Here is a 25057-nt window from a genome sequence, read left to right as displayed (position 1 = left end):
GGCACCCGATCTTTACATTTTTAAGTATTAAAGGTCTGGATTCCAGTTTTGAATTTCGCCTAATTATTCTGTAGGAATGTACCACGATATAAACTTACGGTGTTCGTAAACGTCAAACATCCCCTTTATTTAATTCTTAACCTCACCTGATATAAACAACACACTTATGGCAGTTGCCCTGTTATTTGCTATGTCGCTATGTGGCTTATGACTGCCTTTACTTTATGATCTTAATAATCAGATTTTTACCCCACCAGAATTTATCGTGTGGAATTTTAAATCCGAATACAGAGGTTTAATATAACTAAGTGCGCTGTTACCTTCTTTGTATCAGTGCAATAAAAGTTATAGCCAACCAAATCAAAAAACATTAGGATTACTTTATGTGAAAGAATATTTCATTGAAACATCGGCTATGATTATTGAGTTTATGCATCATCGCCGTGAAAACAACAGGTCTTATTCCGTGACATTCCATCGAGTATGTAAAATAATTAATGTATGACTCTCAATATTCGGTTATTAAAAGTTACACCGCAAACAGGCGATTATTCAAATATATATGCATTGCACGTGGTCGCGTTAACTTGTCAAAAGTGTAGATTCACTGCACAATTCAGTTTGCTCTAGCATACCGGGGTATGCGTTATTTCACTTATGCCACATTGTATTCTTTTTGTTTCATGTGAATACTGTTTAAAATACTTCAAATACGTTATTAAGCAAAAAGGTTTCGCTTTTAAATAAAATAAGCTATATTTACACTGCATTAGAAGCCTTAAAGGCATTATAAGCTTTGGAACAGAAACACATCTGTTCTTATTTATTGAATTTACTTTCAATACTAACGTGAACAAGAAAAGTTAACCTAACTGTACAGTCACCGAAACATAACGACCGACCCTTATGCATTCACAGAACAAGGCAATCCCAAATAAAAAAAATAAGTTAAACATGCAGTTTAAAATTGCAGCTTTACTTCAAAATACTTACTAAGTTTAGTGATAGTAGTAGTTTTATTAAGTAGAAGTTAAGGGAGACACACCGAGCCCTCACATTAACCCATTTATGCCCAGTGGACTATCACATCCTTCTAAATTGGATCAATTCATTTCCAACATTGGGTATGTCTAGTATATTTATTTTTATATTTAGAATATTTCTTACAGAAATTTCTTTAAGCCAACAGCGCAGACCCAGATGAGACGACGCATCATGCGGCGTCTTATCTGGGTCTACGCTGTTTGCCAAGGCCTTTTTTCTAGACGCTAGGCGTAAATGGGTTAAGGAGTCTCAAGAACAAAAACGACCTCATAAACTGCGAAATACATGTACACACAGAGAATAAAACAAAATCGTCTTCATAACCGAATTATTTTTATAATATGTACTATTGGCCATAACATTCTGTATTGTTCTTCATTGGTGAATGTTCTTTGAATGAAATGTACACCGTCTTATTGATACTTACTTGTCTGCTTTCAGGACCGGTTAAAAGGATAAGTGAAGAACAAATTAAGGTAGGTTCGATAAAAAATGATTGCAAATGAGGGAGTAGACAAAAATAAATCATCATCAGTAGCAGCATATCATCATCAGCAGCAGCATCTGAATCATCATCATAAAAAATATTGTTAATATGATAGTAGGATCCCATCACTATCATCATCAACATCCAACACCACCACCGGCACCGCCACATCCACACCAACCACTATTACTTAACTGTTCACACAATTATTTTTTAGCAAAACCGCATAGATTCGAATATCAGCGACGTTATCATTCAAACAAACGAGAACAGGAGGAGGTGGGTGACACAGGTGTGCGAAAAGCGAAATAGAGGTTGGAATTCAAGCAATCCGAAAGACGTCCTTATCGCCCCGTCGTATTCACTTTCGTTTTGCGTGGTTCCTAAAGTTGGTTGCACACATTGGAAGCGTATTTTGAGGTAAACTTGTTGTTATGGATTGGTTGTTTTGGTAATACGTTTTAGTTGATCGTTTTAATGTATTAATTTCCTAACTTTGTGGAACGATATTTTATAAAAATAAAAATGAGGGAAACTATCATGCATTAAATAGTCATATAGAAAGAAAATTTCGATAAACGTTGGAAATAACTTGTTTTGGCGATTGGTTTTGATATTATTCCACTGCCGTCGAAAACTTGTACTGACTTGAAATACTTTGTTTACGAAAGTTCATTTCATATAGCATTGGTTAACAATATTGTACACAAATAACATTCTTAGTGAGTGAACGCGAAGATATTCTAAATGAGTAAATACAAAAATGTTCTGAGTGAGTGAGCGCGAATAACATTTTAGTTAGTTAACGCCAACAACGTTCTAAGTAAGTGAACGCGAATAACATGCTTTGTCAATCAATACAAACAACGTTTCAATTGATTGATGGCGAATACAATTCTAGTGAGTAAACGCAAACAACGTTCAAAGTGTGTGAACGCGAAAAACAAAACAGACATTTTATTTAGACTGATACATAAGAACATCGTCTTAATGATTCAATAAAGTAGTAAGCATTCAAATTTCAAATACATTTAAATTTCAATAAAAATGAAATATATGCATTCTTACGTTCTAAGAGAGTGCATGCGACAAACTGTTTGGGTGATTCAAAGTCGAGGGTTCTCTTTTTGCGATCTTTCTTTCTGCTTTCAAAAATATACGCTAAATCACCTTTGAATTAAATGCTTAAAGTAAAAAAAATATTGACGATTTGGAGGTTTTCTGCATGTTATTGCATATTTTTTTTAATTCATAATCGTAAAAACAGTTAACGCGAAAACAAATTTAGCTAACATACATACCCTATTTTGTGGGAGATGTTAGCTGCAAAGAATGACATTGTCAGCTTACTACACAATCCTTTGTTGGATATTTTCGATTTGAAAAAAAAAATATATATATATATATATATATATATATATATATATATATATTTATGGCACAGCTAAAAAAAACTACATAAAAACAACCTACTCACCGGTACTGGTTCCGAGCGCAGCTCACCCAGGCCTTCATTACACACAACGTGATGATCGAATATTATTTGTTATGATATATATGTGTAATGAAGGCATTGCTGAGCTGTGCGTGGAACACGGCCATGCGAAAAGGGTTGTATGTTTTTACCTAAAGAATATAACAATGTGTGTTTTTTTTTCTAAATTCAGATTCATCGAGAAGGATTACCTACATAATGACGTCATATATCCGACCGACATCGGCAGAATGGAGGTCCACTACGCCCAAATGACGCGTGTGATTGACGTGGGGATGAGAGCACCAGAAGAGTACCTTCTCATAAAACCCACCGTGAAATTCATGTTCTCGCGGGATCCATACGCCAAGGTTTGGTCCGCTTATCTGGATAAATACTATTTACCCGATTTCTGGTACCAGGCCGCAAAATATGTTGTACCCAAGATCAGGTCTAACCCAAGTGAGAAGTCAACAAAATGTGGACATGACGTCACGTTCGAAGAATTCGTCTCGTTTAATTATCAATTTCGAAACACGAAACTAAACGAGCATTTTGTGCCAACCGTATGGAATTGCGATCCTTGCACAATTGATTTTGATGTTTTAGGAAAAGTGGAAAGTTTCCGAAAAGACGCGGACCTTGTTTTGGCGAGCGTTGGTCTTTTGGGCAGAATCCCGGAAGATAAATATCTAAATCAGGAAATAACAGAAATTATATCGCTGGTTGAGTACAACATTAATATCATACAGCGACTTGTAAACTACAACGGGCAAAATAGAAAATGTTTCGATTTTGTGGAAATTTGCCGTCGCGTGTGGGTCGTTTTCCAGCATAATGGCTATTTAGGTTCAACACTTCCGTTTCCAGCGGAAACGTTTTTAAACATCAAGTCAGAAAATGAGTTCAAAGAGAAAATGATCCAAACTGTGATTAATGTGAGGAAGGCAACTGACACGAAAACGTTAAAGAAATGGACTAGTCAGCGCGAACAGTCGATGAGAAATGCATATAATTCACTTCCAAAGGATCTTATAGAGAATTTTAAAGAAATGTATTCTGATGATTTTGAAATTTTTCAGTACGAAAAACATCCAATATGGCTTAAACACTAATGTAAAAAAACACGTTTAGCAAATTGCTTAACGTTTTATTATCGATTTACTACGATGCCATATAGAGACATAAGTGTGTACTTGTACCTGTACTATGAGAAGTGTCTTCATCGTACTTGAACCCGAAATTTACATATTTTTGTGATTTCGCACAACAAGTATTTGGCTCGTGTTTACTCGGGTCAAACCCCTTTGATATACTGAGCATGTGTACAATTTAATGCTTTCACATGAAAGCCTTATTTTGTATTCCTGGTAAGAAGCTTAATGATCATCACTGCATAGTTGGACTTATTTCTATTTATCCTATACATTTATATTTCAATCTGCAGTGCGACTGCAATACAAAATAAAAAGAGCAGTGAAATATTTATGGTTTAGATACAGGGACAATTTCTTTCTATTGATAAGGGAGCTAAGCGTTTCGAGCTATATTATTAACACGGCAAAATTACCAGGGTGACTTCCCTTCAAATTTTATCCACTAACAAGTTATGTCAATATTTTTAATATCACACTAGTTCAGGTGTAATACAAATTTAAAACAGAATTTTTGTTACCATTTACTGCGTTTAAAAGAACAACTTTAACAGCGTTACAGCATTGTAATCCCCGCGAGAACAAATGGAAATTAATAACTATATAAAAGTAGAAGTAGTAGTTTTCGCGTTAAGCGCTCATACCCTATTTTAGTGCAGAGTACATAGACGACAGATTATTTTAAAATACGCAGCATGTGTTTTATTTATTTACCCTCTTAACTCCTAAAACTTATGTCAGAATTGCCATGTGTATTTGTATTTCTTGTGTGTTTATATTATATATAGAACGACAAATCAACATACTTTCATATTGTTCTCCAATATGTTCACAGTCTGCAAACGAATTACAAATATAATTAAGTGCATAAGTGCCTTGTTCTGGGAAAAATGGGCTTAATGCATGTGCGTACATTGTCGTCCCAGATTAGCCCGTGCAGTTCGCACAGGCTAATCAGGGACGACTCTTTCCGCTTTATGGTATTTTTAGTTTTAAGGAAGTTCCTCCTTACCGAAAATCAAGTTTAGGCGGAAAGTGTCATCCCTAATTAGCCTGTGCGGACTGCACAGGCCAATCTGGGATGACACATTACGCACATGCATTATGCCCAGTTTTCTCAGAACAAGACACATATTAATTCAGCGAATACAAGTTTGGTAAAAAAAAACAGTCATTCAGTCTCTTAATTTATAATGTACCAAAACATCGGCAGGAAAAGGGAACATTATTTGAGCGCACAATCATAGGGCGACCAGCCCATCGTGCTATCTATCGTGGGCAGGGGATACTATTTTGAAAAAGATACCTTTATGGGTGTGTTTTTTAAAATAATATCATTCCTTTTTGTTTCTTATTTCCAATAGTCCTCAGAAGAACTGGGTCAATTTGTTTGCATCGCATGTAATAGCGACAGTTGCATTTGACATTTTATATAATATGTTGATGTTTTGTGTGTGTAAACCGGTGTATTCAAAAGATATACGAATAAAAACAATACATTATTGATCTTCTTGGGCGCTAAAACAAAACTTTTTCATACATATGTGGGTTGCATATATTTATACATAAAAACTTAGAACACAGCACAAGTTCAATTACAAAAACAGTTCAAAACAAAATAAGCAAACAAACAAAACGAGCGTAATACATTATATAATACATAGAGTATATAATACATGGTATTCAAAATTACCGATTGTTTAATGGTATTACATAACATTTATTATGGGACACATTTAGAGTGATTGTGCGTGCACAAACTAAATCAGGTTTGTTTAGACAATCTGTTTTGAGATAAAATAAAAAAGTGGCGAACTTTTTTTATAAAAAAGCACCGGCTATGGATGAATTGTTGATAACGGTAACCAAAATTATGAAGCAATTCATGATGATACGTGGGCTAAAACAATACTACTTTTGGCATAAGTAGTCGTCATATTCAGCATGAAAAATATATAACTAAATTGTTGTATTATAAGTTATATTTTTAGAATCATCTATATATATATATTTACACGACGTATATGGTACAATTACATACGTCTGTCATTACAGTGTTTTATGATAAATTGGATACATTCCTTGCATAATCTTCGAGTGTAGAGGGGGCATTTTTTTACAAAAAGCAGAAAAGGAAACTTTACGTAGGTTTGCATCATGTTCATTCGTCGAATATCAGTCCGAACGCTTTTCACGTGTAATAAACAAAATACTATATCGGAATGAAATGCAATCGTATTAACGACATATTGAAGCACACTAAAATGTATATGAAGACATTAGATGCCTAAAATACCCAAGGTCTATGGACGATTAAAATCAAATAAAAAATATAAGAAACTTGTGTGTTAGAAAGTAAAAGGAACATGTATATTGACAAAGGAGAACTGAATTTCAAACACCAAATAGGCAGAATGCTTGGTCCGCCGTTTTGGAAAAGTTAAGAAGCGAGCAACAACCATCACGAAATGGGAAAGGCGCTGATTTAAGTTTAAAGACGCCATATCATACGACAATCAAGGCACAGTATGGCTCGCTTGCCACATCAAGTTGTTCGTGGAAGCTCCAGTCGAATTACGCCTCTTCGTAATTCACGTCGCGGTTTCCACTGGAACTACTTTCATGATTGTTGTGCTTGTAATTTGTTTTCTGCTCCCTTGCTGCTCTTAGATGATGAATTCCTCTGCAATATAAGATGATTTCATAACTCCCTGTAACGAACATCCTTGTTTAAATTGTACCCTTATATAATTATGCTTAACAATCTCAGGTGAAACAGATTTGATTTTAAGTTATGTCCATATTTTGTTTTTGAGATACTTAAAGCGAGTTTTATACGAATTTTCAGTCAATATTTTGCTGTCGAAATTGTTAACCAATACATGAAAATGAACGAGGAATAATAATAACTTTTAATTGGCCACCTATAAATTTGTCACATTCGTCAACATTTTGTTGCTTATTCGATAATATCAAGTTCACGACTATACCGAAACATAAAATCGTAGTTAGGACAGAAATGTGTCTATTACTCTGGATCGACAGACGATTTATTGCTTAAATTGGAATCGGAACATTCCGAGATAGTCAATGTATCACGATTGGAGGTATGGGATACCAAAGGGGTCGAAACTTTAACTTCTGCTCGAGCAGGAAAAAATGCTGCTTGAGCAGCATTTAAATGCTGCTCGACCAGCAAAATGCTGCTCGAGCAGCAAATTTACTGCTCGACCAGCATTTTTTCTGCTCGAGCAGAAAAATCCTGCTCGACCAGCATTTATTTTTAGATTATGGCATTAGCCAATCAGAGCTCTTGTTATATTTGCCACATGGTGCGAAACTGGTTTGTTTTGAAAAAATGGCTGCCACCATTATGGTGCCTTTTTCACATCTTCTGCAAGTTTATGTGACGACCTGTATAAAGTTTAACAGTGACACGCGGTAAGTGCTTTATATTTTGTCTGCAAACTAGTCGATCAAAAAATTGTTGCCATTCGCTTAATAAGAAAATCGACCATAAATGTCTAACGGCTGTTAAAACTTTTGCGAAAATCACGACGATGACTGATAAGAATTGCTCAATGGGTGCGCAAGTGTAGGTTCTCTGTGTCTATCGATTTACTTTCTTAATGATTCTTAATAATTGCTTCCGACACAGGTGCCGATTGCCTGTGATTGTGCCTTTCTGGTTAACATTGTTTACGTTTCTCGTTCTCCCCATACATGTATATCTGCTGTCCTAACTTTTACAATTATCCAAAATATTATGTCTGTTAACCAGTTCTCAGTGCCCCAGATAAGCTGCGTATCTGCGTCTTTCACCCTATTAAAATGTTTAAAAATGCAAAGAAATACAATATCATGAGTATTGAAAACGCAACCAATTTGACTTTTACGCAAATTCGTCAAATTAACAATACAAAACTTCGATTAAAAATGCTTTGCTCATTTTAGTTATTTTCTCTTTGGAATTGTTATCGTAATGCGGTGACGCTTACATTCAGCAAGCTCAGCAAACGGTCATAGTAATTAGTTATTCAAACGCTATGCGTTTTCAATCTGACCTAATTCGTCGCTCATTGTGCATGTATTTGTAAAGCGTCTGTACTTTCAGTTTCTATTACAATGCGAAATAAAAATAGCTAAGAGAGGTCGATAGACGTCCGAGATTGTTGCGCCAAAATATCAGCCGATCGCAAACTTTTTCGAATCAAGAAAGCAAGAGGCAATCAGTGCCGAATCATTCGTGTTATCGATTTTGTTAAAAACTGTGTATACAGCAAATGAGTTGACATCCAAAAAACATGATGGAAAGTCTGTGACTTAACAAACCTGTCAAAAGTATAAAAAGAAGTTAGAAATTGTCGACATTTTTTAAAGTTTATATCATGGACAGTTTCAAGGATTAAACATATTACGAAACATCAGTTTTTTTAAATTTATGATGATAGTTTACAGTTCTATTGAATCAATACAAGTGTGCAGCGTCAACGGAAGTAAATCAGCAATTATTTTAAGGTATGCATTTTTATTACTCATTTTACCCTATATGAAGAATGGAATCACCCTATTTTTCAAAATCAATGGTTGAAAACCCTATTTCCCAAATAATTATCTGGGGCACTGAGTTCGCGAGGACTTTTCTCAACTTCAGTGTAAATTATTTTTCACCGAGGCCAATAAGCTTGTTCAAAGCTAACAACAGGTAAAATGTGAGTTGTGTCTGAATTACAAGTTGTTTAATTTTTCATAATTGAAATGCTTACAATTTACTATTTATTGAATAACTTGGCAGTGCATAATTAAAATCTGGGATGTTATTTTCAGCTCTGAACTGCGAAAAAATTGCATAATAATTACATTGGTGGCACTATAATGAGTTACCTTTCATCTGTCCTTCCATTTAAATGTCCCTTAAGCAGACTTCCCAAACTTTGCAGAAAGAGTTTAGGCATTGTATTACACACTCATTTTAACCATGGCATGCTATTGTACAACATGTCTTGACGGAAATAATTTCGATAAAAAATATTTGCAGTAAATAATTTTTCTATTGCGAATCGTTTGTATCTTTTTATCTTTATTCTGAAATGCCCCTCTTAAGAATAATGTCATGTATAGCTGGTTTAGAATTAAGAATGATGATATGTTCTAACAGCATTTTGTCATGTCATTTACTGTACTTCTTAACCTACATGTATTTGAATATTAGTTTAAACCTATTTATTTTAGCTCGATTGCATAGAAAGTAATTCCTACTTATTTTAAATGCTTTCGAGTCCGTTTCCTGGGCCTAGAACCAGTATTTGAATATTCAGTCCCCATATAACTACGCCCATATGATGTGGACATTTTCATACAAGAATACAAACAGGAATATGTATTGAAGTTTGCTTTTTAAATTGACAGTCAATCGGAGGGTAACAGGTTTTTTTTTTTTACAAGAAGTGAGGAACTAAACACAATTTGCAGGAAAAAAATTTATTTCTTTAAGTATATTTGCATCACAGGAGCTCTGGTGTCCTGAGGTTGAGGAAACTAGTGTTGAATCTAAAACATTTAGCATCATGTACTCAAAAGTGAGAAGCCAAGTCAGACACCGCAAAATGTAAAATAATCTGTCAGATGTTTGGTCTGACAGGCTACGAAATTCTGTCAGACTGAAGGATAATTTCTGGATTCCGCTTATTAACATACCTGATAATAGCATATTTCTGTTATTAGCATATAGAATGTCAAAGCACAGATTAATTCTTAAATTTTAATGTATTTTTCTTCTATTAATAGCATAATTTTTAACCCCAATATTCAGAATTCACTTAAAGTCTTTATAGCATAGAACATTCTCAGAATGCCAAGAAAATATGCTTTAAATTTGCAAAAATATGCTCAAATGCAAATGCAAATACCTAAGAATACAATTCCATTTGATAAATAGTTATCTTAAACATCAATCATATACAATGTTGAATTTAAATTTCACTTTGACGATCAATTATTAACAGATTTGACTTATTGTATGCCCCCAGTTGCTATATTTATGCTAAAATGTGTGTTCCGGTTAATAGCATATTCCTGTTATTAGCATAATTTTGGCTGACATGGTATGCTAAGAACAGGATTCCACTGTAGCAACATATTAATCAGGAAATATAGTTTGAATCCGTGAACTATTATTTTTAATGGTGAAAGAAAATCTCCATGACGCGTTTTCAAAAATTCCTAATCAAGCTTGGTAAAAGAGCACACAGAATAGCAAATTTATTACAGCGCCAACTTACGGGTAAAAATGATTGATTTTTTTTATATTCCGTAAAGACAAATGCCGCATCATATCCTATGGGTGATTTAAAAATTAATGAAGCCTAAATAAAACATGCATTTATTTTCTTACCATTAAGCATGTTTGAGTTCTTTTTCTATCTTACAGAAGTGTTTCCATGTGATTAACTTAAATGTGAAAATTCTTCTCAATAACTTTCTTCATTAACAAAATATATTGAAAAATATCCTTAAAATTGCCCCAAGTGTACTGGTTTTGCGTGACATTTTATGTAAAAGGCAATTTTCAATTCTATACTTCAATAAAACTTTCAGAAATATTAGGTATTGCCATCATTTAATGAATATAAAAATTCATATGCTTTAAGAAAAATAAAACAATGCTTCTTACTTAGGTTGATATCTTTTGTAGCAAGTGTTCAAAGCAATGATGTTCTTGTCAATTTTGTGCCACAATTTTCAACTCTCTTCATGTATATTAAGAGATGGGATCATAAAGTGCTTCAATATTTATAGGCAAAAAGTGTCCTTTTAACCTGTCACATGTTTTTTCTACACATTTGTACAGGTATTTATACAATTATTTGTTCATGTAAATTTTGAACAGCTGAATACTAAATGTGGTCAGAATTTGTCCCTGTCACAAGTGTACATTTTGCAAGAAAGTTATTTTAAATTTTTCATAAGATAGAATTTTCAAGGTTTTACATCATTTTCTTCAAACCATTAATGCTTATCACTAGATGTACTGAAAATTTGATGCCAAAACCTTGTGAACTTTTTTTGCAAGACAAATATTGCATTGTACCAAGTGTACGAATTTTTTATCATGTTTGATGGACAGGTGATAGCTTTTAAAAAATAAACAAAGGCACTAATTTTCTGGAAAGAAGTACACAGAAGATGTAATCTCCAAGAGAAAAAGGTGTTGTCTTCACTCTGGGGGTTAACTACTCTTATTATATGGGTATGTCTCCATATTTTGTCTTCAGAAGAAAAATATAAGCATATAAATGATAATGTGTGGGAATTATATTTGACTTTACCATAACATTATTACAAAAACACGTTTCCTCTTCTCAAATTAATGTCAATTTTAATCAAAATGTTTCTCCAATTATCTTCAATGTTAGCCTGAAGTTGGTTATTAAATGTTGTACATGTACACTTGGGACACAAAATGAATGTTTTTCTTATAAACCTCAAGAAAGTGAAAACAAACTTACATTATAGCGGAATTAATGATTAAATTTTGATTTAATAAAGCATTCAAAAGCAACTGAAAAAAAGCCAATATAAAAGTTGAACATGGTCAAATATGATGGATGAAAAAGTCTTTCAGACACTTATAATTAAACCACGCAGACTGTCACCCTTGTGGTACAATTCCTACACATCTAAACTAAAAACCATGTTAAAACCTTCGATAAACAACGGTACAGCACTTATTATTATTTCATTCATTTTTAATGACACATTACCAAAATATATAGAGGATATATTGTATTACAGAGGAAGGTCAAGTAAGAGGACATCGTGTTTAATGTATAAAGTATAAAAAGAACAAGGTCTAATTTATAAAGAACAAGGTCCGATATATAGAGAATATAATGTTTAATATATAGAGAGCAAGGTCTAAATATAGAACAGTGAATTATATGTGTCTTGTTCTGAGAAAACTGGGCTTAATTCATGTGCGTAAAGTCTCGTCCCTGATTAGCCTGTGCAGACTGCACAGGCTAATCAGAGCCGAGACTTTCCGCTTTTATGGTATTTTTAGTTTGAAGGAAGTCCCTTCTTACCAAAAATCAAGTTTAAGCGGAAAGTGTCGTCCCTGATAAGCCGGTGCGGACTGCAAAGGTTTATCTGGGACGACACTTTACGCACATGAATTTAGCCCAGTTTTATCAGAACAAGACACATATTATAGAAAACGAGGTCAACTGTTATGAAAAAATATAAACATGTATTTGTATACAGAACCATGTTCAATATTTATAGAAAAGCGTCCAATATATAGAGAACACAATATTAGATCAACTTCAAGTATAGAGAGCAATGTCTTATATATATATCAAATTCCAACATATAGAAGAGGCATAATGTCTTATATTTAAAGATCAAGGTCAATGCCATAGAGAACAATGTTTAATATGTAGAGAACATCATTTGATATGTAGAGAACAAGGTATGCTACCCATTTGTATAGAGAACAATGCCCAGCATATAGATCTCCAGCATATAGAGAGCAATTTATAATAGATCTTTATTATATAGAACAAGATAAATTATGAAACCAAAGTAAAATATATACAACTATGTGAAAAATATTTAAAACCAGGTCAAATGTATCTACAATTTGTGAAATATATGTGTTGTTTTATTGAAAATACAGATCTATGACAGACTGCATAATTATGGAGATTCCTTATGCCTCTGATATCCCATCGGTTATAAACATATTTAGGGCCACAAAAATACCTCAAATGAAATACATATAAAAGTTATGCTATTTTTCTTCAGATTTTCATCCATTTTGAAAATGTCCCAAGTGTACAGATTTGGCCTAAAATCATGCTAGATCGTTTCAGCAAACAATTCAAGTTCCCTGTAACTTATCTTATAATTTTATAAGAATATTTTATGCAAATTTAATTTGTATTCTATATTACTGACTGTTTGGGTATTTCTTAGAATAAATGATAACTAAAGTTGTCGAGTACAAATAACCTTAAATCTCTAAACATCAACCTTAAATCATCAAACGGACACAGAACATTATTTGGGGAAACATTAATTTGTATAGTCAAATGTAATACAAATTTAAAAAGTATTTATATATGTTGAATGGTTTGCTTATTTAACTTGTATACAAAAGTCATGTAAGTGTCCCAAGTGTACACATGTTTGAAAATTGTATACAGTTTTGGCAAAAGCTAGTTTTTGCAGATTTTCTTATATAATAAAAAAAAACTTCACATATATTTGAAGGTCATCCTATATTTTGATAAATCTGAGTTTTTCCTTTAAGATACACTGCTTTGAGGCCAGGTAAAAAACTTTTAGGAGTATAGTTTTGAAAAATATGTGTTAAAAAACATGAAAATTTAATTTTTCCATATTTTTTTTTTAGAACACTTCTGATTTTGTATTTAAATTTTGCTTAAGAACATACTGCATGTTGACAAAACACACAAAATATTGATAACATGTTTTAATGGGATTTTATTAAGTGCAAAAGACATGTACATTTATAAAAAAAAAATCAAAACATTTGGTTAACATCTTTTGTTGTGAAAAAGTGATTACATCTGACAGAACGGCCCTACTCATTTATAAAACTTGAACCCTTTCCCTATGCAATACAAACAAAACTGTTGCCATAACTTAACATCTAAAATTTGAGAAATTTTTTCATTTAGGCTTCAATATCCTAACGCTTTTCGGAGAAAAAGTGGGGATATTGTGGTTATCTCCGTCTTCTGTCCGTCCTGGCCACTTTCTCCTCCTACACTATAAGCACTAGAACCTTGAAACTTACACACATGGTAGCTATGAGCATATGTGCGACCCTGCACTATTTGGAATTTTGATCTGACCCCTGGGTCAAAAGTTATGTGGGTTGGGGTGGGGCCGGGTCAGAGATTTTTACTCATTTTTATGCCCCTGGATCAAAAGATCGGGGGTATATTGTTTTTCGCCTGTCTGTCATTGTATGTGTGTGTGTCCCAAAACTTTAACCTTGGTCATAACTTTTGCAATATTCAAGATAGCAACTTGATATTTGGCATGCATGTGTATCTCATGGAGCTGCATATTTTGAGTGCACCGGAGACTACACCGAATGTCTTCAAATTGATACTGAAGCTCTCTTATGGCAATACGGATAATCTCAACTATACATGGCCCCATTACCAACCCTGGGGTGCCCCGCCCACATTGGCCACGCCCACATAGACCACGCCCACCCAAAATTGCCTTTTACTATAATTTCTTCATTTCTACACCGATTCACTTCAAATTGATACTGAACCTCTCTTATGACATTATGGTTAATCTCAACTATGCATGGCCCCATAACCAACCCTGGGGCACCCGCCCACATAGGCCACGCCCACCCAAAATTGCCTTTTACTATAATATCTTCATTTCTACACCGATTCACATCTAATTGATACCGAACTTCTCTTATGACAATACGTTCAATCTCAACTATGCATAAAACCATTACCAACCCTGGGGGAGCCCTGGGTCAAACATGCGGCGTGGGGATACACGTCGGCCTCAACCGCGCCATTTCTAGTTTATATTTTTGAAATCACCCATATTTGTGTAAAGTTTGGAGAAAAATCAAGAAAAACATATTTTAACAATGAAATACATTTAAGTTGTTTGATGATATTTTCATGTATTTCAACGTTTCCAATGTCCAGATAAATACCCTATTTGTACCCATTGAAAACCTTTAAAACTTTAATTTTGCATTGTTATTTTGTGTTGGGCTTGAAGAAAAAAGATTGACCTGTAATGCAAATGTTTACATTATATCTCGCAATCATAACAATTGTAGTGGTGACCGGGTTTTATCATTATTATATGATTATTAGTGCTTGTGGTCATATTTCAGATGCCCAGGGGCCTTTATGGTTGGGTTAGTGAGGGGTGCTCCCTCCCTTCCTTAATTGATTTTTAGCTCCACTGGCCAAAGGCCAGCGAGGCGTATGTCATAGTCCTGTGTCCGTCATGCGTGCGTCCGTCCGTGCCTGCGTGCGTCCTTGTCCTTAACTGTAGGATCTAGGGCTACCACATTTTGTATGTAGTGAGATATAGTAGTTCTCTATGTGTCCAATAATTATGTTGATGAAGGTGGCAGTGGTAATGACTTGATATGTCTGTGAGATATGAATGCCAAAGTCTTCGTTTTACATGACATGAATTTTTATGTAAAAGTGGTGGTTCTTCATAAATTCTACATGTTCTTTTCAAATGATGACCTCTACAAAGTTGTTCCAGGAGTACCATATTGCCTGACAATCTTTTGTTTTATTGTTAACTTAAACTGTACTTGATTCTAGCATGCCACTATACTTCTTTGAAGTAATTTGAGCAAATTTCTCACTGTTTAGTAATGTATACATTGTTTAAGGTACATTATAATTTCACATTTTGTAGGTGGACTTCAATATGTATGATCTACTTATGCTGCCACAATGTAAAGGCAACAATCACTGGGTTTTGCTGTTTGCAAGTGTTATGTCCAGGACTGTAACCATTTACGACTCGTTGGGTGGTAACAACAAGGCATTGTTCGATTTGTTCTGGTAAGGTTCAAAGCTGTAATTCATTTTTATGTCCCCCACTATAGTAGTGGGGGACATATTCTTTTTGCCCTGTCTGTTGGTTGGTTGGTCTGTTTGCGCCAACTTTAACATTTGCAATAACTTTTGCAATATTGAAGATAGCAACTTGATATTTGGCATGCATATGTATCTCATGGAGCTGCACATTTTGAGTGGTGAAAGGTCAAAGTTAAGGTCATCCTTCAAGGTCAGAGGTCAAATATATGTGGCCAAAATCGCTCATTTTATGAGTACTTTTGCAATATTGAAGATAGCAACTTGATATTTGGCATGCATGTGTATCTCATGGAGCTGCACATTTTGAGTGGTGAAAGGTCAAGGTCATTCTTCAAGGTCAGAGGTCAAATATATGTGGCCCAAATCGCTTATTTTATGAATACTTTTGCAATATTGAAGATAGCAACTTGATATTTGGCATGCATGTGTATCTCATGGAGCTGCACATTTTGAGTGGTGAAAGGTCAAGGTCAAGGTCATCCTTCAAGGTCAAATATATGGTCAAAATTGCTCATGCAATGTCACTTCTGCAATATTGAAGCTAGCAATTTTATATTTTAAATGCATGTGTATCTCATGGAGCTGCACATTTTGAGTGGTGAAGGGTTAAGGTCAAGGTCATCCTTCAAGGTCAAACGTCATATAGGGGGACATTGTGTTTCACAAACGCATCTTGTTTGTCTTACCTGCTTGATATAGCAGTCACAGTAGCAGCTGGTGTATGTGCATTTTATGTGTGTCTCTGAGCTTATCCAAACTGTGATTCGATAATTGAATATGCCATTTTTAATATAGCTTACCACATAATTATGTTCTCCATGTTGAGAAGCTGCAGCGCATGCTTTAACAAGAGATCAAAGGTCACATTTAGGGAGCTTTTTTGGCCAGTTCCAGTTATCATTCATCAGGCAATATACCAAACAAGATATTCAAAAAACTTTGTAAATCTTATTTGTTTTCTATATTTGGATCTTTATCTTAAATATTAAATTGTTATGACCACCAACACTTTAAAAATGATAGGCTATATATAAATTTAAGCTTGCTTTCTTAGTTCATTCTTATTTATTATTGTGTCCTATCTCTCACACTTATGTGTTTCCAATAATGTGTTAAGAGATTCACATATATATATATATATATGTTTGAAAACTGATTACCAAAACAATTTGGTATAGATAAAGTACCACTTAAGTATATAGGCACATGATTTTTGTTGATTTTTACCAACAAAATATTTGTTGCAGCCAGTTCATGTGTCAACGAGCGCAAATTGTGAACGATGGCTTGGAAAAAATTCAGTTCAGAGTTCAAAGCGCCACCTTGCAACAAACAGCGCCATGGAAACAGCTGTGGAGTGTTTGCATTGATGGTAATAAATTAGCTTTATATTTCTATATAGGAGTCACTTTGTGGTACTGTCGGTCGGTTTGTCGGTCTGTCCCGAAATTTCATCCGATCTTCACCAAACTTGGTCACAAGTTGTATCTTGATGATGTTTAGGCCAAGTTTGAATATGGGTCATGCTGGGTCAAAAACTAGGTCACGAGGTCACTTAGTGTGTTTTAAACCGAAAGTTTGTCCGGACCATTACTATGTCATTAATCGTTAGATTTTTAAATAACTTGGTACATTTGTTCACCATCATGGAACGGTGTGTTGCGTGAAAAAGTATGTTGATATCTCCAAGATCAAGGTCACACTTGGAGTTCAAGGGTCAAATGCTTGTCCGGGCCATAACTTTATCATTTATTGTGAGATTTTAAAATCATTTGGCAAATTTGTTCACCATCATGTGACGGTGTGTCGCGCGAAAGAATTACTTCAATATCTCGAAGGTCAAGGTCACACTTTGAGTTCAAAGATTAAAAATGGCCATAAATGAGCTTGTCTGGGCAATAACTATGTCATTCATTGTGAGATTTTAAAATCATTTGGCACATTTGTTCACCATCATTGGACGGTGTGTGGCGCGAAAGAATTACGTCGATAACTCCAAGATCAAGGTCACACTTTGAGTTCAAAGGTTAAAAAAGGCCATAAATGAGCTTGTCCAGGCCATAACTATGTTGTTCTTGTGAGATTTTAAAATCATTTGGCACATTTGTTCACCATTATTGGACGGTGTGTCGCGCAAAAGAATTAAGTCTATATCTGCAACGTCAAGGTCACACTGTGAGTTCAAAGGTCAAAATTGGCCATAAATGATCTTGTTCGAGCCATAACTATGTCATTTATTGTGAGATTTTAAAAATACATGGTTCATTTGTTCACAGTGATTGACGATGTGTCATGCGAAAGAATTATGTTGATGACTCCAAGGTCTAGGTCACACTTGGAGTTCAAAAGTAAAAAAAATGGCCATAAATTTGGACTGCATGTCATGCTAAAGAATTCAAGAGTTCAAAGGTCGAAATGGCCATAAATGATAATGGCATTATCATTCTTAAAAATCGCCATAAATTTGATTCTCTTGTTTTGTGAAGACAGCATTCAAAATAGTCTGTGTCAATGCGGCATGTGGGGGTATTTGTCACGTCTGTGACAAAGCTATAGTTTGCTAAGTAAAGATTTGCATTAACGTTTATTCAACAAAATAATGGGAGAATGTAGAATATAATCATCGTACCTTTCTGTTGGTGCATTGGTTTTTAGAGCCTTGCATTTTCTTTTAATTTATAAAGGACACGATATTTCATATGTAATATCAGACTGTGTTATAGAGTCCCACTTTTGTCAAATAACCCTGAAAAAAGGTTAAACAAGAAGATTACTCATATTTTAATTTATTAATGTGTCATATAATGAAAAATAGCATTCTCTTTGCTCCATTATATTATTTTGTATGAAAAGTTGTTTTTCAGTGTCTTCATGTGATTGTATATTTATGATGCATAAAACATGAATACTTTTCACTGTAAAACTATCGTTCTTGCAATTTTATTTTCAGAAATAGTATTTTTTGTGAACACTTAATCTAGTGAATATATGCTTTTCTTATTGCAAACAAATGTTGTTGTTTTTTAAGCTAAGTATGAATGACTTTTACTTTATTTCCAGACTGCCAAATGTATGGTCATGAAAAAGCATCCCACAATGTTGCGACAGGCCCATGATTCAGCTTATCAAGACTAGTCGTGAGACGCAGACTTCTGATTCATGGAGTGCGGCAAACATATCTGTGTGACTCGATCACTCCACTGTAAAGACCCGCACGGCATTAAAATGGATATTATCAATATGTGTTGTTGCTCGAAAATATGTTTTGTAGCAGGAAGTGCTTTGGGCTCGATTAATCTGAGAACTCAACAAAATATTAATAAAATCCTTCTGTGCCTTTTAGTTCTGAAAACAGAAGTAGCCAGTTGGTATTACACATCTCCTAAACAAGTACAGCACAATAAAACTGAAGGTTTTAAATCCTACATTTTTATAACATCTTTATATCCACACAAAAATATTGATGATTGTGGTGCTCAGATTGCAAAACCACCTGTTTGGCAAAAATAATGCAGATGGTTAGATTATGATAAGTGCAACAAAAAAAGAATAACTCTGGAGATAATAATTGATATGATAATCATTGCTTGACAGAATCACAATTGACCTAGATATTTATTTATGTAGTGGTGTATTTTTCAATGAGTGCCTTAAGATTCCAAAAACATATTGACTTAAAATAAATAATCCCGATGGCGTAAATGACTTATCATTTCATGTTCATGAACCGGTTTTAAAATACTTTGTAGACTTATCTGCTAGGCGGTGAGGACTTTTAGACCACCTGATAAACTTCAACTTTATTTGCCCTAGTTAAGTAACTGACTAAAGATATGTTAACATAATACTGATGACTGATGAGTCTGTTGTGTCTTATATTCTCATTGCTACTTAAAATATTAAGTCTTTTTCAACGTTGAGACTAATAATAAGCAAATTCGTTTAATTGATATCCCCCGCCAAATAAATTTTGATTATTGATGGGTGCAGAACTAACAGAAAAGTTTATTTGAAGGGTTGTACCCTTATCTCACTTATTTAAAAGTAACAACATAAAAAAAACAATTGGCAATAACTCTTATTTAAGAAAGTGTAGGGTTATAGATTTTGTGCATGACACCTCATCTCATTGATATCTTAACATCCATTAAATTTCATCTTTAAATCGTGTATAGTATCTGTGATATAGTCCTGTAAAGTAACATCAGACATGTACATATGTACTAGGGTTATGTTTTTTGTGCATGGCACTTATTCTCATTGACAATTATACACCCATGAAATTTCATGTTGAAATCTTGTATTTATAGTTTCTGAGATAAAGCCCTGAAAAGTTTCATCATATAAAAACAACAAAGGGCAATAACTCTTATATAAGAAAGTGAAGGGTTGTAGTTCTTATGCATGGTTCTATAAATGAGATATAGCCCTAAAAAGTTACATCATAAAATAACAATAACAAGAAAGGGCAATAACAGTTACGTAAGAAAGTATACGGTTATGGTTCTTGTGCATTGATAATTATACACCCATGAAGTTTCATGTTAAAATCTTGTATAGTATCTGAGATATAGCCCTAGTTACATCATACAAAAACAACAAAGCGAAATAACTCTTATTTCAGAAAGCGACGGGTTATGGTTCTTGTGCATGGCACCTCTCCTCAGCTATATTTATACACCCATAAAGTTTCATGTTGAAAACTTATATTGAATTTCTGAGATAAAGCACTGAAAAGTTTGTGAGTGACTGCACTGACAGACAGACCAACGGTACGTTTAAGAATATTTAGCGTACCCGGGGTACATTAAAGTATACTTAAGAGTACACGGGGTACTTTAAAGCATTGCCCAAGCCGAACCGACAATTACCAATCGAGCTTATTGACATGTTAAATAAATGATGATAGTGGTAAATATGATTGTGTGAAATATAATACAATAGTTTTCCTGAATTGAGTGTACATGTGAATTAGCTAAAATAATGATAAAAACACCGATTGGGATTAAACATTTGTGGAACTGAATTTGGTTCATAATCAGTTTTTAACTTTTTTAAGGTGAAATAATATATATATATATATATATATATATATATATATATATATATATATATATATAATCTGAAAGTATTTTCTTAAATCAATGCTATATCTTTGTATTAAAAAACTGCAACACTCATGACTGTAAATTAAGCATTACCATATTTCTTTACAACGTAATGCATGTACATCATCGATATATATAGCATTTAAAACGAAAATCGTTTTAAAATTCAAATGTTTGCATGGTGTTAGAACTACTGTTTTGATATCTTTGTTGTGAACAATGTGTTTAGGTTCAACGTCCGAAAAAAAAGATGTCCGAAAATAACTGCGAGCTGTTAAAACGCGAAATTAAGTTGAATTGAAACAACAATGCGTTAAATATTATTTTTCATCAATCTGACATTTTTCACGGCAACTGATCGGAGCAATATCACGAGGGTACTGTGAAAATCGTCAAATCTCACGATCTGACAATATTGACTGTTATTGACGCTTCACCGGTCTATTTCGTTTCCGTAGAGATAGCTAATGTCGTCCGTTTGTAAGCTCAAATTTGATTGGCTGACGGGTTCAATGGCTTATTCTAAAAATAAATGCTGCTCGAGCAGCATATTGCTGCTCGAGCAGGAATTTTGCTGCTCAAGCAGCATTGAAATGCTGCTCGACCAGTAAATTGCTGCTCGAGCAGCAATATCCTGCTCGAGCAGCATTTTAATGCTGCTCGAGCAGCATTTTTTTCTGCTCGAGCAGAAGTTAAAGTTTCGACCCCTTTGGTGCGCCATATGGAGGCCTATCTTACAGAAAAATTGATTCCGGAGGTAGTTGATTTATCCTGATCGATGTGTCTATGTGTCGTATTAACAAATCAATGCGGTTTACAGATTTTCTAACACTTTACATGTATTTTGTACATGAATGAGTTATCGCAAGTACTCACAAAACGTATGAGCAATTGCATGAAACATAAATTTCGTTGATGTTTTGGTTCTCTTCTTCTCAATCTTTTTTTCCATTTTGTTCATGTTATCGACGTTTTTATCTATTTTGAAAACAAAATCGTATGTATTAAAAAAGATATATCATTGAAATATAGATTTGACATTCGTCTTGGTGACACTATTTGTGGACTTAACTTTATGATTCATTTCGGTGCAAAAACTGAATGAAATGAATAAAAATCGTTTACAGCTTTTTCTAACATTTGTTGGCGAACGCGACTTAAATAATGTCTAAGGCGTACGTACCTACGCAGCATTTTGCGTAGCAGAAGTACCCACAGGCGCCTAGGCACATGATGGCCGCGAGTCCACAAACGACGCCGGTAACAATAATGGCAATTTGGGCAGTGCTGAAAAATAATTTTTGTTTTTTTACGGGAGTGTTTTAAACTTTTTAATGTTTCGAAGCGTAAAATACATGTGTGTGTGTTTGTGTGCGTGTATTTATTGTTTTAGAAAATTATACAATTCGTGTTCAGTTTTTTAAACATAATATTATAATACTAAAAAAATTAAAACGAGATAGATCGTCCTGCATTTTGAGAAGTTCACTATCTTAATTTTCCTTTCCTTCCTTCTATATATCTCCTTAAAAAACGTTAAACTCAGAATATATCATGTTTATCGTGTTAAATACACTTGTTTATAAGCCAAATTTGAGTAGATTTGTAAAATACACAATGAAAGAATCTTGAATCTAGAATACACCCACATGTATTCACATTGATGCGTTTTTCGGCAAAGCACTTATAGTTGAAACCCTAAACAGCAGACAGCTAAGTAGACCAAATAGTGTTAAAGAGCTACATCAGTCAACTAAGCAAAATATTCGAACTATATGAGTCGTGTTCTAAGAAAAATGGGCATAATGCATGTGCGTAAAGTGTCATCCCAGATTAGCCTGTGCAGTCCACACAGGCTAATCAGGGACGACACTTTCCGCCTAACCTTGATTTTCTGTAAGGAGGGACTTCCTTGAAACTTACAAATGCCATAAAAGCGGAAAGTGTCGTCCCAGATAAGCCTGTGCGAACTGCACAGGCTAATCTGGGATGACTCTTTACGCACGTGCATTAAGCCCAGTTTTCTCAGAACGCGGCTCATATTTAGCGAGTGAGTACATGGGCAGACCTTTGGCCGTCTCGACTGTCCGCTGATTGAGCATCGCTGACAGCATCTGAAAATCCGTAATTACAGAAACTCATACTTATTATCAAATATGAATTTAAGGGCACTTATGTTTTAAATGTTTTACATTCAACATACCATTATACTTTTTAATACGTATTAATTACCATGAACACAATGTATTGCTGTTATTGGTCGCTACATCCTTCGTCCGTTCCAATGACATAATAATAGGCTATAATTGTCAAACCGAATATCGGAAAATAAAATGATTGTACTTGTTTTTTTTAGATGCTTCCTTAACCGTTATATTGGAAAAACTAGGTCTGGATCCGAATTCATAAAGCTGCTTAGAGACAAACTTTAAGGAAAATCATAAAAGTAATACATATCCTATAATCGCTTTATGTTTTTGTGTTTATGTCTTTTGACATTAAATGATCCGGCTAATAAATATTCCAAAACGGATGAATATCCGTATCCTTCCATAATCAGAAAACATTGATTTACACATACACTAATTAATCTAATATTTTATTTAAGTAACAACTTAAATAAGAATTCCTTCAGGTTGGATTACACTGATTCCATTTCCCATAGGTTCCAATATTAAAGTCAAACTTTCAAATCATTGTTCTACCCTCTCAGCGCTTTGATAACAATATCGCTGACTAACCAAACTTACCGGAATCACGACCGAGGACGCAGGAGTTGACTAGCAGTATAAATATCGTAAAGACTAGTTTAAAACTGGTTCCTCCCATAGCTATATGATTTCTGGAAAAAAAATAGTACAATAAAACAATTATATTGCTTGAGTTATAATAATGCTTTCCGAAACATTTATTATGCAATGATAAAGCACGTTTTTATAATAATAATATAAAAGTTTACCATTTAATGATCCTGTTTTATGTTAAATATGTTATTTATGCTACTGCTACTGCAAATGCTACCACTACTACTACTACTACTACTGCTGCTGCTGCTGCTGCTGCTGCTGCTACTGCTACCACTACTACTACTACTACTACTACTACTACTACTACTACTACTACTACTACTACTACTACTACTACTACTACACTACTACTACTACTACTACTACTACTACTACTACTACTACTACTACTACTACTACTACTACTACTACTACTACTACTACTACTACTACTACTACTACTACTACTACTACTACTACTACTACTACTACTACTACTACTACTACTACTACTACTACTACTACTACTACTACCACCTACTACTACCTACTACCTACCACCACCACCACCACCACCACCACCACCACCACCACCACCACCACCACCACCACCACCACCACCACCACCACCACCACCACCACCACCACCACCACCACCACCACCACCACCACCACCACACCACCACCACCACCACCACCACCACTACTACTACCATTAAAATATGTAGACAATAATTAATACGTACAAATGGACGACGGAAAATCATTCAATGATGAATATAGAAGTGGTTCTTTTTTTTAAATTATAAACCCAACTTATGTTGCTTATTTTAAATTTAAATATTAACCATTGACCCATGATAAGGTACACGCTTGTGTGGCCTTGGGGTATGGGACGGAGGACACGAATTGAATTCAGACACATCATTTAAAAATTTACTTTAATTTAAAGTTAAAAGAAATATCATACTAACCTAAACTAAGTTAAATTCGTTCCATATAAGCATGTATACACTTTGTTCGATACAGTATCAACTGATTAAGTGCTATCTCCACCAGTTCGGAAGAAAATATTTATCCAAACCTCTTTCACGCTCATAATGTGCATACTGTTCCTACATTGTCGCCCTAATAGAGAAGTTTAAATATCGAACACTTGAAAAACAAACACGTAAACTGCACTAACAGATAAGAAATGAAAAGCTAATCAAGCCCTTAACTCGACAAATAAATATCCTTCCCCGTTGGGTATTTAAGGCTGAACAAATAAATATCGAATTGTTTGGCATATTTGTTTACTGCGGCGCGTTATAAAAATGAGTTTTGGTTGTTATTTGACTGTATAAAAGGTAAATATTATCTTTA

The 25057-nt window shown here is 34.3% G+C and overlaps 2 long non-coding RNA genes across 5 annotated transcripts; one reads left to right on the top strand and one right to left on the bottom strand.

Moving 5' to 3' along the window:
• Positions 1-5700: 5700 nt before the first annotated feature.
• On the bottom strand, positions 5701-24876 carry LOC127867673 (uncharacterized). The gene is made up of 5 exons (XR_008043600.1): positions 24667-24876; positions 23657-23748; positions 22975-23020; positions 22090-22193; positions 5701-6842 (listed from the first exon to the last, which is right to left on the bottom strand). It is a non-coding gene; the product is annotated as an uncharacterized LOC127867673 (long non-coding RNA).
• Positions 7295-19228, top strand: LOC127867675 (uncharacterized). Of its 4 annotated transcripts, none has more exons than XR_008043603.1 (4): positions 7295-7600; positions 15614-15762; positions 17046-17170; positions 18859-19228. It is a non-coding gene; the product is annotated as an uncharacterized LOC127867675 (long non-coding RNA). The 4 variants fall into 4 exon arrangements; XR_008043604.1 differs by lacking the exon at positions 7295-7600 and adding an exon at positions 7647-8677; XR_008043605.1 differs by lacking the exon at positions 7295-7600 and adding an exon at positions 10335-11408.
• Positions 24877-25057: the final 181 nt, after the last annotated feature.

The sequence above is a fragment of the Dreissena polymorpha genome, chromosome 2 (assembly GCF_020536995.1).
Source record: "Dreissena polymorpha isolate Duluth1 chromosome 2, UMN_Dpol_1.0, whole genome shotgun sequence".
In the NCBI taxonomy this organism is placed as follows: Eukaryota; Metazoa; Mollusca; class Bivalvia; order Myida; family Dreissenidae; genus Dreissena; species Dreissena polymorpha.
This window is presented reverse-complemented; position numbering and strand designations above follow the sequence as displayed.